At 43.1% G+C, this 17,693-nt stretch overlaps 1 pseudogene; it reads right to left on the bottom strand.

The window, feature by feature from the left end:
• Positions 1-16,372, bottom strand: part of LOC131418180 (agouti-signaling protein-like) — a 36,574-nt pseudogene extending 20,202 nt beyond the window's left edge.
• Between the last annotated feature and the right edge of the window lie 1,321 nt (positions 16,373-17,693).

The following is a 17,693-nucleotide window of genomic DNA, read 5'->3' on the forward strand; positions in this document are numbered from 1 at the left end:
AAGAAGAGCAAGGAAGATCTGTATGTACTGATATGAAACAGTTTCTAACTTATTTTATTTAGAAAATAAACAAAGTCTAAACACTTGGCAAAATACAAAAATAAATAGACTTTGTACCCGTTTGCTTGTATATGCATAGAACACCTCTGGAAGACACATAGGAAATGAGTAAGATTGGATGTCTCTTACAGGAATTGGGTGGCTGGGGGACAAGGGTAGGAGGAAAACATTTTCCTTCTATACCTTTTCATGGTTTTTGAATAATGTATCAGATGCCTATACTAGCTATTTGAAAAATAGAATTTTTAAAATTATTAACATTGCTAAGTTAAAAAAAGTGAGTTGATTTAAAGAAAGACATGAGTAAGTCACGTCACAGAGTGTATGCAGAGAAGGAAAAACCACAAAGGTGGGATGTGGAAAATGGAGCTGGGAGCCAACCCAAGGCCATCTATCAGGGTGGCCAGCCTGGGCCTGCCTACCTGGTGGCTCCACACCCCACTCTGCTTGGCTTGAGGTTGGAGGGGGACAGAGGCTAGGCCCCTGAAACCTGAGCCTTCCCGACATTGCCCAGCAGAGTGGATGTGGAAGGAGCTGTCAGGTACTTGTGATTCCTGGCTGGGAGGGTGAGAATAGGCTCATGTCACCAACACAGAGCCCCTTGCCACCAGGCTGCATCACAATTCTGCTGCCACCAAGGATGGTCAGGCCACCTGGGTCTTTTGGACCCCAGGGAACCCCTCAGTCCCACAGAATGGAAAGAGGAAGGGTCTTTCTCCCACGCCTCTGCAGTTGACTCCACTCAGGATGTGGAGTTAATCCTGGTTCTGCTGCTTGTTTGCTGCATGAGCTCAGGCAAGTCCTCTACCTTCTCTGAGCTTCAGTTTCCTCAGACGTGAACATGGAAATGATACTTTTTGAAATACATATAAATGAAATAAAGCGATATGCAAAGGAAGGTAAGGAACAACCCAAATGTTATCAATAGGAGAATGAATAAAGTAAATTATGGTGTATTCATACAATGGAACACATACAGCGATAAAAAGAACAAACTACCACTACACACAGAAACATAGACGAATTGCACAAACACAATGATGAGTGAAAGAAGCCAGACCATAAAAAGAACATACATCATAAAAAGTGTACTTTTTTTTAATGTTTAAGAACAGGCAAAACAAACATAAGGTGATAGAGGTGAGAACACTGGTTACTCTGGAGCATCAGGAATTAGCTGAGAGGGGTCATGAGGGAGCAGTATGGGGTGTAGGAAACATTCTATACGTTGATCTGGTTACACAAAAATCTATACCACATACACACATATAAATTTGAATTGTACACAATCTTTGTGCAGTTTACTGTATATATGTTATAATGCCATAGATATTTTTAAAAATAAAAAAGAGAGGGAACGATAAACACAGGATTCAGGAGGATGGTTCCGCTGGTCAGGGAAAGGGTTGAGTGGGGAGGGAAGCATGTGGTTAGACGCAGGTTATTGTGAGGTTCTGCATTTTACTTTTGGGGTGGTTGATTGACAAGCACCTACGTCATTACTTTAAAAAGCTAATTAAATACTCAAAAATAATTTTAAAATAATACAAATGATACACATACCTGATAGAGCTGTTATGGGGTGTATCAATCAGGATTCTTAGTTACAAGTGAAAGAAACCCGCTCTCTTCTGTTTGAGTAGCAAAGAAATATATTAAAGGATGCTGGGTGTCTCACAGAATCTTCATGAGAGCCAGAGTGCCAGGCTTGGAGGCTGTGTACAGTTAGGAACAGCTCCCTAAATCACCCTGAGGATTCAGGCTCGAAAAGATGCCAAGGTCACTACTGAACGGTACGGACACTACAGCCTGCTTTGCCAACTCTGAGCACAGGATGCTACCAATAGCTACCACTCTCACTTCTCTGTGCCTCACTCGTGGAATAGAAACAGTGTTACATGTATATTTTAGGGGTGAGTACACGTATATGAAATCACGCACATAGTGCTGGACAAGACACCAGGCACACTGTAAGTGCCTCCTCAATTAGGTTAGACCTGGGAAGGTCATGCGGCAGCTGACAGGACATGTTCTGGAATGCAGGTAAGACACCCTCCTAGATTCCAAGGAATTCTTGGAGGAGACTTGACAGGGAATGCCAGCCTGATTAGGCAGATAGGGGCCAGGAAACATGAAATTCTTTTAAAAAGTTATTTAAATAAGAATGTGTTATACCGGTGCAAATGCTGTCATGTCCATTATCTTATGTAATTTTCACATTTTGCAAAGGGCAAGGACTGTCAGAGCCAGACATACTCAGGATTGACGCTAGATCTGCAACTTCCCAGATATGTGGTCTTGGATGAGTGACTTAATGTCTCTGAGCCTTGGTGTTCTCATCTGTAAAATGTGGACAATAATGAGATGTCATGAGGATCAAATGAAAGAGGATACATGTCAAGCTTGGCACAGAGTAGGTGCTTGATAAAGGTAATAGAAGAAGGTGCTGTTGTTTTCATTATCGCTCATTTCTCTGACAGTCCATGTCAAAAGAAGTCCTAGCCATGGGACAGACTGTGCCATGAAAAGCAGGATCTGGAGCTATAGACTCAGCCACCAGGGTAGAACAGGTTCTGGAGACAGAGGCAGCTAAAGGTGAGGAGAAGAAGTTCATGATAGCGAGAAGAATGCAGGATTTAGAAATGCTGGAGGCAGGTGGCTGGGGTAACCCGTGTTGGCAGTTGGCATGAGGTGGCCTGGCAGACACCAGCCCTGCAGGAGAGGAAACAAAAGCACTCAAGGCCCCAGCCCCAGAGGCTTAACTCCCTGATTCAACAGTAGAGCAGTGGTTTGACCCAGGATCTAGAGTTAGGCAGAGCTGGCCTGAAATCCCAGTCCCACCTCCCAGATCACCATGTGACCTTGAGAACATTCCTCACCATCTCTGACCTCTGTTTCCTCCCCTGTAGAAAGACTGATTGTTTTACTTCTCACCTCGACTCTTATCATCATTCTAGGATGATTAGTTCAAAATCAGAGCCTTCCTTGGTCTCCTGACCTCCAATGACTGTGGTCTCCCAGGGTCATACTTGAACACCAGATCTGAACCCTTGATTTCCCTTTACCACCTCCTCCTCTTCCATTCTTGACTTCACTGGGCCCACAGATATACTGGCCCTGACACATTGCCCATCCATCCCCTCTGCTTCCATGTGCCTCTTGGTCCACCTGGATTCCCTGCTCCGTCATTATGATCAACTCATTGTGATCCACTCTGCCCTGTCTGCTCCTGGGTAATTCCCAACACAGAATGAGCCCCATCATCTGTCTGCGTTCTCTGGCAGCCATGTTGAACACAGCTGGAGAAAACCATACATCTTAGCTTTATTTTACTTTAGATTCAAGTTCATAAACCCCAGTTGGGTCTCAACCTTACCGGGATAACTCCTTTGGCTCACTCTGTCAGATAGCCATTTTATACCTTCTCCTTTCCTTCAAACCTCTCTCATAGACCTCTCTCCACTTTCAGCTGGCAATGTTGTCTCAAGTTTTTGGGGAAATGAAGTCAAGAGAATGCCCTTACTTTCCCATCTGTACCGAAGAAATATCTCTCACCCTATCTAAAACCATCCCCTTCACTGATGCTCTGGGTCTCAGGGTCCTATTCCTTTCACCTTCTCAATTCTCCCTTCTCTCCTGCATCACTAGTTTCTCTCTCTCTATTGGTTTATTCCATCAGCAAATGAACATGTTTTGGAGCCTCCCATATTAAAAGAACAAGCAACTCTCCTTTGCCTCTACATCCCCCTCTATCTGTGTTTCTATCCTCTGTTCCCTTTCACAGCCAAACTTCTTCAAGGAACTGACTCACTTCAGTGTCTCCACTTCCTCACACAAATCCACTCTTTATCATACTCCCTCCTAGCTCCTGTTCCCTCCTTCCCACTGAAAATGCTCTTATCAAGGCCTCCAACAACTGCCACGTTTCCAAATCCAGCGGACATTCATGGTTCAGAGCTTGCTCTGAGGCAAACTGCCTGGGGGAGAAACCAAGTTCCCTCACTCCTTTGCTGTGTGGCCTTGGGCGAGTTGCTTAATCTCTCTGTAGCTCAATTTCTCATGTGGAGAATGGACATGATAGTAGTGCTTATCCCATAGGCTTACTACAAAGATTAAATGGGTAACTGTGTAAAGCACTAAACACGGTGCCTGGTTATCTATGAAAAACTCACTGTTTTCCTTCACTCTCACACTGGTACCACACTCACAACACGTCTGACACGATGTGCGAGTTTTCCACACCAAACAATCCTGACACAAACTGCCTGGAGTTAGCACAGATCCCACAGGTTAAGGGCTCAGTCCCATAAGACTGTCCCCCACTTCAGCTGCCAATCACAGGTAGTGGGTTCCCAGGTCACCACAACCTCTGTCAGACTTGGCTACAAACTGGAGGTTCCCATGACCCGTTCCTCGGGTTTGATAATTTGATTGAGTGGCTCACAGAACCCAAGAAAACAATTTACTTACTGTTCCTGATTTATTACAAAGGATATTTTAAAGGATACAAACGAACAGCCAGATGAAGAAATGAACAGGGTGAGGTCTGGAAAGGTCCTGAGCGCAGGACCTCTGCCTCGAAGACTTGAGGGGGCACCACCGTCCTGGCACATAAATATGTTCATCAACCTGGAAGGTCCACAAACCCCATACTGTTGGGAATTTTATGGAGGCTTCATCACATAGCTAATGATGACGGATCATTCACTCAATCTCTAGCCCCTCTCCCCTCCCTGAGGTTGGAGGGTGGGCTGAAAGTTCCAAGCCTCTAATCATGGCTTGGTCTTTCTTGTGACGGGGCCCTATCCTGAAGCTATCCAGGAGCCCTGTGAGGACAGATTTTGGGGACACCTCTCCCTGATCTAACAAAGAGCAAGCAAACTGCACAGGCTTTAAGTCAGTACAATAAAATCCACGCTGTACTGTGAAGCAGCCGTGCAGGCCATCTTCAGCCTGTGTCAAAATGACCTTGCAACCCCACACCTCATGACTGAAGACACCAGCTGGACAGATCCACAACAGGAAAAGAGAAAGGGGTACCTCGCTGTCACATTTCCCAGCTGCGTTTCATAGAGATTGAGGGAGTAATTAACGACCCTGGTCCTTGCCTCCCTCCACACAGATAACATAAGCATCTCCGAACTTGTTTGATGTAGAACCAAGAAATTCTTGTTTATGTTACCTTCAGTGCATAATCTAGAGAAAAGCCCAGATGTTCTCTACCCCTTTTTCAAAAAATCTAGTTGTAAGTTTGTTTTCTTTTCCTCTTCTCTGCGCGTGCACTGTTTGTGGAAGAGATATAAGCTGCACACACCTCGGGGCAGTTCCGTCAGAGCGCTCTGTTGAGCTGGTTTCCCGGGGTTCTACCTCCTCACGCTGATGATTGAATAAACTCCTTCTAATATCACCTGAACTCTTTATTTCAGTCGACACCAGCAAGAGTCAACTCATTAGAATAAAAGATGCTCCTATCACCCAGGAAATTACAAGGGTTTTAGGAGCTCTGTGCCAGGAACCAGGGGCAGAGACCTATACATATGTTTTCTATTATTTCATACAGGCATGTAGAAAAGTACCCAATAAATATGTTTTTGGTTATCATTAGTAGTATCTGTCTGTATCATGTTTGAGCTCTCAGCAGCTGTCGATACAATTGCGGACCCTCCATTGGTAATGAAAAACTTTCCTCTCTGGGTCCCTGTGATACCTCAAATTCTTGCTTTCCTTCCTGCCAGCTGTTCTACCTGACATCTAAATGCTGCTGACCTCAGGGACCTCTTCTCCACCTAAGTGAGATAATTCATTCCCATGGCTTAAAATGAATAAGGAACAACAGAGTGACCTTTGAACACAGAAAGTCTACATGCTTAAGGGGATATATTCTGAGGACCAAAATTTCACCTGGTATTTTTATTCTTACTATTAATATTGGCATCGTGATTTTGGAACTATTGTACGTATAGTGTAGGGTAAAGCAAATAAGTAAATATGTTATTAGGAATCAAAATTTTCCATGTAAGAGAAAAGAGATCTTAATATAAAGCCAAAGAAGTTCAGAAAAAACGCTTATGAATTGGACATAATAATACAATCTCACGATCATATATTTTTATATATATTCTTAGACTTACTCAATGAAAGAGAGGGTCTGGAGGTAATAAAAAGCCAGTAGCAATGAGCATCCCTGGAGCCCAAATCATAGTCTTTAATACCTTTTCCCCATTAAAAGTGGCCAAGGCTCTTCGGAGAAATGGCTGATTCTAGAGCTGGGGCGGGGAAAGTACAAGTAGTTCCTGGAACATCTTGTTATGCCAAAAAATATGGATGTACTCAAGATTAATAATGGTATGTCAATAAGAAACAAAAGCCAGCTTGAAGAAGCTTCCACTACCTAAATTTGGGACAATGGGAGTATCAACAACAAAAAATGAATGTAATCAACTGTAAAATATTGACTAAATAAAAAGCTATGAGTTTATAAAATGAGAGAGAGAAAGAGAGAGAGAGAACTCATTTGCCACCGTTGGAGAAGACTATTATATCACCTCGTCACCCTGGTTATTGGTTATTAAAAGGAAAGAGTTAAGCATTTAACCCGTCTTTTCAGTAGAACCTGTAATTCATCCTTAGGAAAAAGGAAAACTCTTCTTTACAGAAGAGTGATGCTAATAAATGTAGAAGGAGTGACAGAATCAAAACGTTTTTAACTACCGTTTTGCAATCCCCAGTGAAACAATTGATGAAAGATCACCAATGGCTGCTAAAACCATTAGGTGAAAGGCTGTTGGACAACAGAGTAGTCCCACCGTGACAATGTATCAACCCACAGATTATTTGCTAATTGCAAAGAGGAAGTAGATCCTTTTTCCAATAGCGAGATCTGACAGTGGGTCACCACCTTGACCAACTGATCAACATTAGCATCACTTATAAGGGACAGCCTAACAGGATGTGCCTATAGAAGCGATACAATAAAGTGGGGGCACAAGTGGTTAAGTGCGCGCGCTCCGCTGAGGCGGCCCAGGGTTCGCCGGTTCGGATCCCGAGTGCGCACCGACGCGCCGCTTGGCAGGCCATGCTGCGGCGACGTCCCATATAAAGTGGAGGAAAATGGTCATGGATGTCAGCCCACGGCCAGTCTTCCTCAGCAAAAAGAGGAGGATTGGCAGATGTTAGGTCAGGGCCGATCTTCCTCACACACACAAATTTAAGAACAAAACAAATCCCCCAAATCCCAAAGAACTTGACATAACTAAATATATGCAACTTGAAGAAAAGATTAGATGATCAGAATGCCAACAGTAGTTGGGATTGTGTGGGATTATGGGGTTTCTTTTAAGATTTAAGTGTTTTGTAACAGTATTCTAAAACTTTGCTGTATCTTAGAATCACTTGGAGAACTCTTTAAACCAGCTTTATTAACATATAATTGACATTCAATAAACCGCTCATATTTAAAATGCACAGTTTGATAAATTTTAACATAGATAAAGATCTAGGAAACCAAACGTATTCCTCACTCCCCAAAGTTTCCTCATATCCCTTCATAATCCCTTCCTTCTGCCTCTCCCCAGGCAACAATTGATGTGCTTTTCATCACTGTATTTTTTAGAATTTTATACAAAAGGAATCATACGGTATATACTCTTTTGTGTCTTGTTTCCTTCACTCAGCATTATTGTGTTGAGATTCATCCATATTGTAGCATCTATCAATAGTTCATTTGTTTTTACTGACGAGCAGTACACCATTGCATGAATATACCACCATTTGTTTATCATTCACCAGTTGATTGGCCATTGAATTGTTTCCACTTTTTGGAATATATACTCATTGGAATAAAGCTGTTGCTATGAACATTCATGTACAAATCTTGGTATGGACATAGTTTTCATTTCTCTTGGGTATATGTCTAGGAGTGGAATTTCTATATTATATGGTATTGTTAACATTTTAAGAAACTACCAAATGTTTTTCCAAAGTGGTTGTACCATTTTATATTCCCAACCAGCAGTGTACAAGAGCTCCAGTTCTTCCTCCACTCGGTAGGGTCACTCTTACTAATTGTAGCCATTCTAACAGGTGTGTAGTGGTTTCTAAGTGTGGTTTTAAGTTGCATTTCCCTGATAGCTAGTTACGTTGAGCATTTCTTCATATGGTTATTTGCCAGCTGTATATCTTCTTTGGTGAAATGTCTATTCAAATCTTTGGTCATTGTTGGTTGTTTGTTCTCTTAATGAATCTTGAAAGTTATTTCTATATTCTGGTACTTTATTATTCATGATTTACAAATATTTTCTCCCAGTGTGTGACTTGTCTTTTCATTCTTCTAACAGGGTCTTTTGAAAAGCAGAAGTTTTTAATTTTGATGAAATCCAATTTACCAATTTGTCCTTTAATGGATTGTGCTTTTGGTATGGTATCTAAGAAAACTTTGCTTAACCCAATGTCAGAAAGGTTTCTTTGAGAAGTTTTATAGCTTTAGGTTTTACATTTAGGTGTATACTTCAATTTGAGTTAATTCTTTTATGGTGCAAGATGTGGATCAAAGTTCTTTTTAATTTTTTTTTGTGAGGAAGATCAGCCCTGGGCTAACATCCACGCCAATCCTCCTCTTTTTGCTGAGGAAGATTGGCCCTGAGGCTAACACCCATGCCCATCTTCCTCTACTTTACATGGGACGCTGCCTCAGCATGGCCTGAGAAGTGGTGCATCGGTGCACCCGGGATCTGAACCCGGGCTGCCAGCAGCAGAGCACACGCACTTAATCGCTACCCCACGGGGCCGGCCCCTCAAAGTTCTTTTTAAATTTCATTTTATTTTTTCTTTTGCATAGCAATAACCAGTTGTTTCAGCACCAGTTGTAGAAAAGACTATCCTTTCTCTAGTCAATTGCCTTAGAACCTCTGTAGAAAATCAGCTCTTCATATATGTGTGGATCTGTATCTGAACTTTCTGTTCTTTTCCATGAATCTATATCTCAATCTTTAAGCCAAGACCATATTTTCATGACTATTATAGCTTTATATTGACTTGAAATCAGGTTTTGTCTACACTAGGCTCTTGCATTTCCAAATGATTTTTAGAACCAGTTTTTCAATTGCTACAAAAAGTCCACTAGAATTTTTTATTGGGTTTGCATTGAATTTATAGGTCGATTTGGGGAGAACCGACATATTAACACTATTAAATCTTCTGACCCATAACAGTATTTTTCTCCATTTATTTGGGTCTTTCTTTTTTTTTCTCTTGCTGAGGAAGATTTGCCCTGAGCTAACATACGCTGTCCATATTCCTCTTTTTGTATGTGAGCTGCTACCACAGCATGGTCACTGACAGATGAGTGGTGTAGGTCTGGCCCGGGATCTAAACCTGGGTGCCAAAGAGGAGCACACTGAACTTAACCACTAGGCCACCAGGGCTGGCCCTATTTAGGTCTTCTTTAGTCTCTCAGCAGTGTTCCATAGCTTTCAGCATACAGAGATATTTCATATCCTTTATCATATTTATCCGTAAATATTTCATAGTTTTAGAGCTATTATAAATGATATATTTTATTCCAATTTCCAATTTTTCACTGCTACTATATAGAAATACAATTTATTTTTGTAGATTGATCTTTGTATTAGTGCCAAGAGTTTTTTTAAAAATAGATTCCATTGGGCTTTCTTTCTACATAGACCATTATATCATCATATTTGGAAAATTTTCAGCCCATTATCGCTTCAAATAATTTTTCTGTCCTACCCTCCTCTCTTTCAGAGACTCTAATTACACATATATTAGACTACTTGAAGTCATCTCACAGCTCACTGATGCTTTATTCATTATTTAATAATTCTCTTTTCTCTCTGTGTTTCATTTTGGGTATTTTCTATTGCTGTAACTTCAAGTTCACTAATCTATTCTTCTATAATGTCTAATAGGCTGTTAATCCCATCCAGTATATTTTTTAAATCTCATTCATCTCTAGAAGTTTGATTATTATTATTATTATTTTTTTTGGTGAGGAAGATCAGCCCTGAGCTAACATCTGCCAATGCTCTACTTTTTGTCTTTTTGCTGAGGAAGACTGGCCCTGGGCTGACATCTGTGCCCATCTTCCTCCACTTTATATGGGATGCCACCGCAGCATGGCCTGACAAGCAGCGCGTCAGTGTGTGCCCGGGATCCAAACCAGTGAACCGCAGGCTGTCGCAGCGGAGCGTGCGCACTTAACCACTTGCACCACCACATTGGCTCCTGACTTGTTTTTTATATTGTCCATGTCTCTGTTTAAATTTTTGGACATGGGTAAAATAGTTATAATAATTGTTTTAATTTCTTGTCTGGTAACTCTAACATCTAAGTCAGTTCTGAGTCAGTTTCAATTCTTTTTTCTCTTTATTATAGCCTGCTTTGCATAATTGGTCAATTTTTTATTGGATGTCAGATATTGTGAATTTTACCTGTTGGATGCTGGATATTTTTGTAATCCTATAAGTATTCTTGAACTTTGTTCTGGGATGCAGTTAAGTTATTGAGAAACGGTTTCATCCTTTTGGGTCTTGCTTTTAAGATTAGGTGGGTCCAAAGCAGTGCTTGGTCTAGGGCTAATTTTTCACCACTACTGAGGCAATACACACCTCTGTACTCTACCGAACGCACCATGAATCGTGAGGCTTTCCAGTCGGGCTGGTGGGACAGGCACTATTCCCGGCCCTTTTTGAGCACTGAACAGTGTTACCTCTAAAGCTCGTGGGTGGTTCTTCCCCTGTCCTCAGATAGTTTCTTCACATGCATGCGCTAGTGAGTACTCAGCTGAATACTTGAGTAGACCTCCAGAGTTGTCTCTCTGTGCAACTCACTCCTCTCTGATACTCTGCAAACTCTAGCCTCTTTGATCTCCACAGACTCTCAGCTCTGTCTCCCCAACTCAGAGAGTCTGCTGGGCTCTACCTGGGTTCCCCTTCCCTGGACCATGGCCCGAAAACGCTTGCTCAAGACAGTAATTTGGGGAATCACAGGTCTCACGTCCTTGGTTTCCAGTCTCTCAGGGATCACTGTCCTACATTACCTGATGTCCAATGTCTCAAAAACAGTTGTTTCATTCAGGGGAGCTTTTAAAAATCCCAATGCCTAAGCCACTCTCTAGATAATTAAATCCAAATCTCTGGAGGTGGGGTCCAGGCATCAACATTAACCCCTCAGGCTGATGCCAATGCACATCCAAATTTAAGGATCAGTATTCTATACTGTGAGTTTATTACTTTAGTGATTTAAAAATAATTTACTTTAAGCTGGGCTTGGACATAGGAAGAAGGTACTAGGGCATATTTTCAGTTTATAGCTGAGCCCCTGATTAAGGAATTAAATCTCTCTGAATTTGCCTGATTAAAAAACAAAGTTGGTCTCAAGCCCAGGGCAGGGCAGAGGCTGCATGTGAGAGTTAAGTGGCTCCAGCTGTGGGGGGAAGTCTAATGGGGCAGAGCAGGGACCTGGGAGGCACCTGACAGTCTGGGGGCATTCATAGTTGACTATTTCCACTTAACAAAGCATTCATACCTCACTGTCTTACTTCTTTTTCTTCCCCCAACAACCCTGAGGCAACATTCACTCCCTCTGTTTGGAAGAGGAGGAAATGGGGCTCAAGAGGTTGAGTGACTTGACAAAGGGCAAATCAGTAGCAGAGTTAAAATTTACACTTGCTTCTCAGGGATAGATGAAGGAGCAAAGCAATCCTTAGCTGGGCTAAGGATTGGTCCTGGAAAGGACTGAGATGAACCAAATTCTGTTGATAAGGCCTCCTAGCAGAGGAGCAAGAAATTGCTCGATAAACTCCAGGAGTGGGGGTGGTAGAGACTGAGACCTGCACGAGAAATGCTTGAGGAGCAATCAGTAGCCCCCACATGGCCTTCTAAGGAGAGGAGATTGAGGTTCCCTGAAGGACTTGTTGCTGTAAATAATCCATAATCAATCTCGAAATCAAAATTGGGGTGAGTTTATTATGAGCCAACTTTTGAGGACCATAGCCCAGGGCCCTCCTTCCCCAAGGAAGGAAGGGCACCAAAGAAGTGGGGTGTACAGGCGGTTATATACCGACAAAGAGCACGTATCACGTGTGATTGCAATGTTCCTTTTACAATAGCTGCAACATTGCCCTGCCAGACTGCCCTGCCAGAATAGCTATTGATGGACACAGTGGGGAGCAGGTCTGCTGTCTCGATGGGCGTGGCTGGTGTCAGGTCTGTTGTCTCGAGCTGTGTGGTCACAGGATGAGTGCAGCAATCAAATCCTAGCCTAGGGAGAAATGCTTATCCTTAAGGAAATGCCAGTGTCGAGGAAGTTGCATCCTTATCTTAAGGGCATTTACTCTTCTCTTTGGGACATGGCAAAGCAGATACACAATGCATGTTTAAAGGTGACAGCCCCTGTTGGAAAAACAAACGCAGGCTGAATTAGTTTTACCTCAAATGGCTTCCCCGTATGCTCCAATATATCCTATTGCTTGCCGTTTATTTATCAGACTTCTGTCTTGGAGAGGGTATGCAAGTGTCGAGTCAGAGTTGAATTGCCAGGAAAATAAACAAGATACTGGCTGTTGCTGCTTCGCTCTCCTTCCTGGCCCTCCCTCACATGGTATTTGTAGGACCTTGCTCAAACAGGGCCTATGTGCTGTCCAGCAGCCATGCGTCCTTGAGGCCCCTTATCTGGGCTACGCGCCAGCACCCCTGATGATAACAGTCCTGGGCTTGGCCAACCCAGCTGTTTCTTGTGGGATCGTTAGCACAAAGACCATCACTGTCTGAGGCAACATGGAGGAGTTCCAGAGGGGAGCTTTGGTCCTTGGAATGCAGGTCATACAAGGACAATCCCCTTTGGCAAGCACACAGTCTTTGTTCCTCTGCCTACTTAAGCAAGCTTCTCTCCGGGGGCAGGAACGGCGCACAAATCTGTGTCCATCTGGCCGCCCCTGGACTCTCCCTGCATGTAAGTCCCAGTAAATCTATATGTCTCGCCCGCCGTCTCCAGGGCTTTTCTTTGGTCTCTCCTCAACACATCCTGCACTGCTCACCCAGCTGGGCATGCGGCCAAACAGTATTTAACCTCTGGTCTCTGTTAATAAAGACTGTAAAATAATGCAGTGATATTGGCTCCCCACTGCTACTGTTTGCTATGAGCCAGAACCTTTCCATGCGTCATCCTACTGAATCCTCGCTGTGATTCTATGAAGCAGGTACCATCATCATCTCCATTTTAAAGATGAGGAAAGGAAGGAAAAGAGTGACTGTATTGATTACCTATTTCTGCATAAGAAATTACCCCAAAACTTAACATCTTACAACTACAATTAACATTGACTATCTCATACATTTTCCTTGGGTCAGGAATTTAAAAGCAGATTAACTGGGTGATTCTGGCCTGGGGCATCTCATGAGATTCCAGCCAAGATGTTGACTAGGGATGCAGTCATCTTAAAACTTGAAAAAGGCTCAAGGATCCACTTCCAAGGTGGCCCATACACATGGCTGGCAAATGAGTCAGCAACTGGCAAGAGGTGTTGGTTACTTGCCATGTGGACCTCTCCACCGGGCTGCTTGAGCGTCCTTACAGCATGGCAGCTGACTTCCCCCTAGGCAAGTGATCCAAGAGAGTGAAGTAGAAGTTGAAATGTCTTTTCTGACTCAGCCTCAGAAGTCATACTGTCATTTTGGCAATATCCCAGTGGTTACACAGGTCAGCCCTAATCATCGTGGGAGGGGACTGGCTACACAAGGGTATGAATACCAGGGGGTGAGAATCATTGAGGGCCATCTTGGAGGCCAGCTACCACAGGTGACAGAGTAATTTACCCAAGGTCATGATATGGGAAGTGTTAGAGGTGGGCTTTAAACCCAGGCAGTTACTATGTCACAGTAAATATTGGCTTGAAGGAGCAGAGGCAGGCAGGTACCCACAGGTCTCCCCTGTCCTCCGGATATTCATACTTGATGTCCTATGCATCTCATTCCAGTGATCAGGTGGGTCAGACACTATCTGATGTGTCAGACAGATGCTTTGTCAAAGCAACATAACCTGGGTTTATAACAGATTGCACAAATTGTCGCTTGACAGTGGACTTAGCGATTCTGGCTTGAGCTTTGCCACTGACTTACTGTGTGACCTAGGGCAAGTTCCAGCCCCTTTGAGGCCTTTGTTTTCCTATCTGTACAATGGGGCAGTTTGATTCCATGGGCCCTGAGGTCCTCTGGCTGAGAGATTCTGTGATTCCATGCACAGAGTTGTTCACCAGGAATGCTGAGGGGATTCCTTCTCCACTTTCCTCGGCTCTCTCAGACCTTTGCCCAAGTGGAGTGGACCTCTCAGGTGCATGGGTTGCTTTTCTGGACCCAGGCCAGGCCAGGCCAGGCTGCTCAGCCTTGCTTCACCCGCAGCTGGCTGGCACCATTGTTCCGCCATAAAGCTGGGCCCCTTTCCAGCTGCTGCTGCCCTCCGGGGCAGAGGAAAGGCTCAAAGAACTTAGTCGTGTGGCTTCCCCCCTCCCCCAGGCCAGGCCCCCAACAGGCTCACTCAGCCTATGCAGGGGAACGAAGGAAAGGAGATATGGTTTAGAGAAAGAATTTGACATTTACTATTCCCCCCAAAAAAACTTCAAAGTAATCACCATGGGGAAAATCCTCTCACACTTATTTTATAGTTTAGCCTGATATTAAAAAACTGGAGTGAGGGCATTAAAATCTTTCAGTGCTTTAAGGATCCGTATTTTAATGATTCTATAATGCACATTGTTTGCCTTTTAATATGTTTAAAATGGAGATGCATGTAACAGTTGACAAGTCATAAACTCATCGCAGCGTTTTTAAAAGTACGTATTATTACATAAAGTAATGGTGCACATTGCAATGATGCATCTTAAATTTGATGAAATACAGTAATTAGGCCCTGTTCTTGGAGGCCAGGCCCTACTGTGTTCCCTCCTCCACCTCCCCCTACCCAGGCTTTCTGCCACCCACAGGCGTGTCCTTCCCCTGCAGTCTTGTCTTAACCCTGTGTCTCCAGTACAATCCCCCAAGCTTTTTAAAGCTTTTCCTCTGCATAAGACCCTGAAGGAATTGTGAGGGGGAAGTTGTCCCCCACTTCTGACCAGGACAGAGAGGTTACTTCGTACAGTGAGAAGGGCACAGAGAAGGAAAAGAAATTTAACTCCATGAGTAATAGCAAACAGTTACCTTACACTGTGTAACAGGCACTATTCCAAGTGTTTCATGTATGTTAACTTAATTAATCCTTACAACCATTTATCAATTAACTACTAGTGCACTCCCATTTTAAAGATGGGGAAACTGAGGCACAGAGAGGCAATATAATTTGCCCAAGACCACACAGCTAGAAAGTGGCAGAACCCAGGGGTGAAAAAACAAAACTCCTCCTTTGCCCTAAAGGTAACACTGGCATAAATGTGATGTTTATCCTGCCAGATCTTGCTTTTATGTATTTGCGGCATAACATATAGAAATACATCATTTCGCTTTCCAGGGGCGTCATGTTGTTCTGCAACTAGCTTTTCCTGCTTCACTCCATGACTTAGAGATTTCTTTTCTATACAAGTACATATAGATTTACTAGTTATTTTTAACTGCTGCCCAGTATTCCACAGCGTATATACTGTGAAAATGCACCCAAGCGCCTATGAGGTACCAGGTCCTATCCTCCGTGCTTCACATGCATATCTCATTTCAACCCTACAGCCTCTGATCACGTGCATTCTTTCCATTTTAAAGATGAAGAAGTTAAGTACATTACCCGAGTGAATGAAACAGGGTTTGAACTGAGAGTCCACACTTTTAACCACTGCACTTCTAAGTGCCATCTTAAATGGAAAAGTTTATTTAACCCATTGCTCTACTGGTGGATATTTGGGATGTTTCCAACTTTTCCCCATTACAAACAATGCTGAAGTGAACATCCTTGCACACGCCTCTTTATGTCCACACGGATATGTTTCCTAGGATGTGTTATGATGGTGGACTTGCTGAGTCAAAGGCCATTACATTTCTAATAGTGATACTGCCAACTTCCCTCAGAAAGGCCTTTCTAATTTATTCTCCCCTCAACTGGAGATCTTGTTTCCTCTAAGAAGCACAGGATTTGGAGCCACCACACCTGGGTGTGAGTCCTGCCTTTGCAACATGACTATGGGCAAGTCATGTTGTTGTGTGTATTAGTGGTTTCTTACTCTCCTCCTCTTCTTTCTCCTTCTCTCTCTTTTTGTTATGAAGTGTTCCATTGTATGAATAGTTCACCATTTACCTATCCTGCTGTTGATGGGCATTTCGGTCATTTTCAGTGAAGAAGGCTGCTACGAACACTCATGCACATGTCTTTTGGGACACATATGTATTCATTCCCATTGGGTATATAAACCTAGGAGTGCTGGTGAATCAGAAGGAAGGTGTATATTTAGCTTTAGTATGTATTGTCAAATAGTTTTCCAAAGGGGTTGTACCAATTTATTTTCCTACCAGCAATGGATCAGAGTTCTAGTTGCTCCACATCCTCATCAACACTTGATATTGTCAGTCTTTTAAATTTTAGCTATTCTGGTGGCACTATGCTCTTTTAATCTTCACATCGCCCCTAAGAGGTAGACGTGTGTGTGTAGACACTGTTGGTTAGTGACTGATTTCATCAACATCCTTCTCTCTAGCTACCTTCCTGCTAATGGGGGGCCCTGTGATATAGTTCTGGGCAATGAGACAGAAGAGAATGCACACTAGGTGACGCTTCTGGGAACACACTGGCTTTCCCTTTTCAGATTGCTTATCCTTCATTCTTTTACCGTTCTTTCTTCTGCCTGTAACATGGACATGATGTCATCCACAGAACAACATATTCTGTGAGGCCACGACATGAGGAAAAGACCAAGACAATCACAGAGACACTGGCCATGACATGATCAAGCCAGTGAAACAATACAAGCAGCTCCCTGTGTTGAGACTTCTCGTAAGACAAGAAATGCCCTAACCTACTATTGGTCAGGTTTTCTATTACTTGCAAGCAAGAGCATTCTTCGGCAATATTTGAACTACCTCTGCCTTACAACTGAGGAAACAGAGGCTCAGACAGGTCAATTGACTTGGCCAGAGGAAGGATTCAAGTCCAAATCTGTCTGATTCTAAATCATGACATTTTTTTTTCCTGGCTTCCTAGGAGTACAGCAAAAGGAAGTTTGGGTCAGATAAAGGTGTGGCAGCAAATTTTTAGCCAGGCATCTAGCTTCGTGAAATAAGACTGTATTTTCCAGAATTGCAATTGGCTGTGGCCATTTGACAAGTTTAGCCAGTATAACGTAAGCTGTGAGATGCTGTGTGCTTTCTGGGATATTTGGGGAAAGACGTGATGTCATATCTTTCTTCTTCCTTTTCTTCCTTCCCTCTGCCTAGAAAAGGGATGTGGTGACTGGAATTCAAGCAGCCCTCTTGTACTGTGATGCCCTTAATGATGGAATCCACACTGAGAACGGTGGAGTGGGAAGATAAGCTTCCGCGTTTCTAATGACACCAAGAAGCTGCCATAACAACCCTGGGCAGCCTATCCCCAATCCTACCTCCTAATTCTTTACATATGAGAAACTTCATTCCTTTTTAAGCCAC

The sequence above is a fragment of the Diceros bicornis genome, chromosome 19 (assembly GCF_020826845.1).
Source record: "Diceros bicornis minor isolate mBicDic1 chromosome 19, mDicBic1.mat.cur, whole genome shotgun sequence".
Taxonomy (NCBI): domain Eukaryota; kingdom Metazoa; phylum Chordata; class Mammalia; order Perissodactyla; family Rhinocerotidae; genus Diceros; species Diceros bicornis.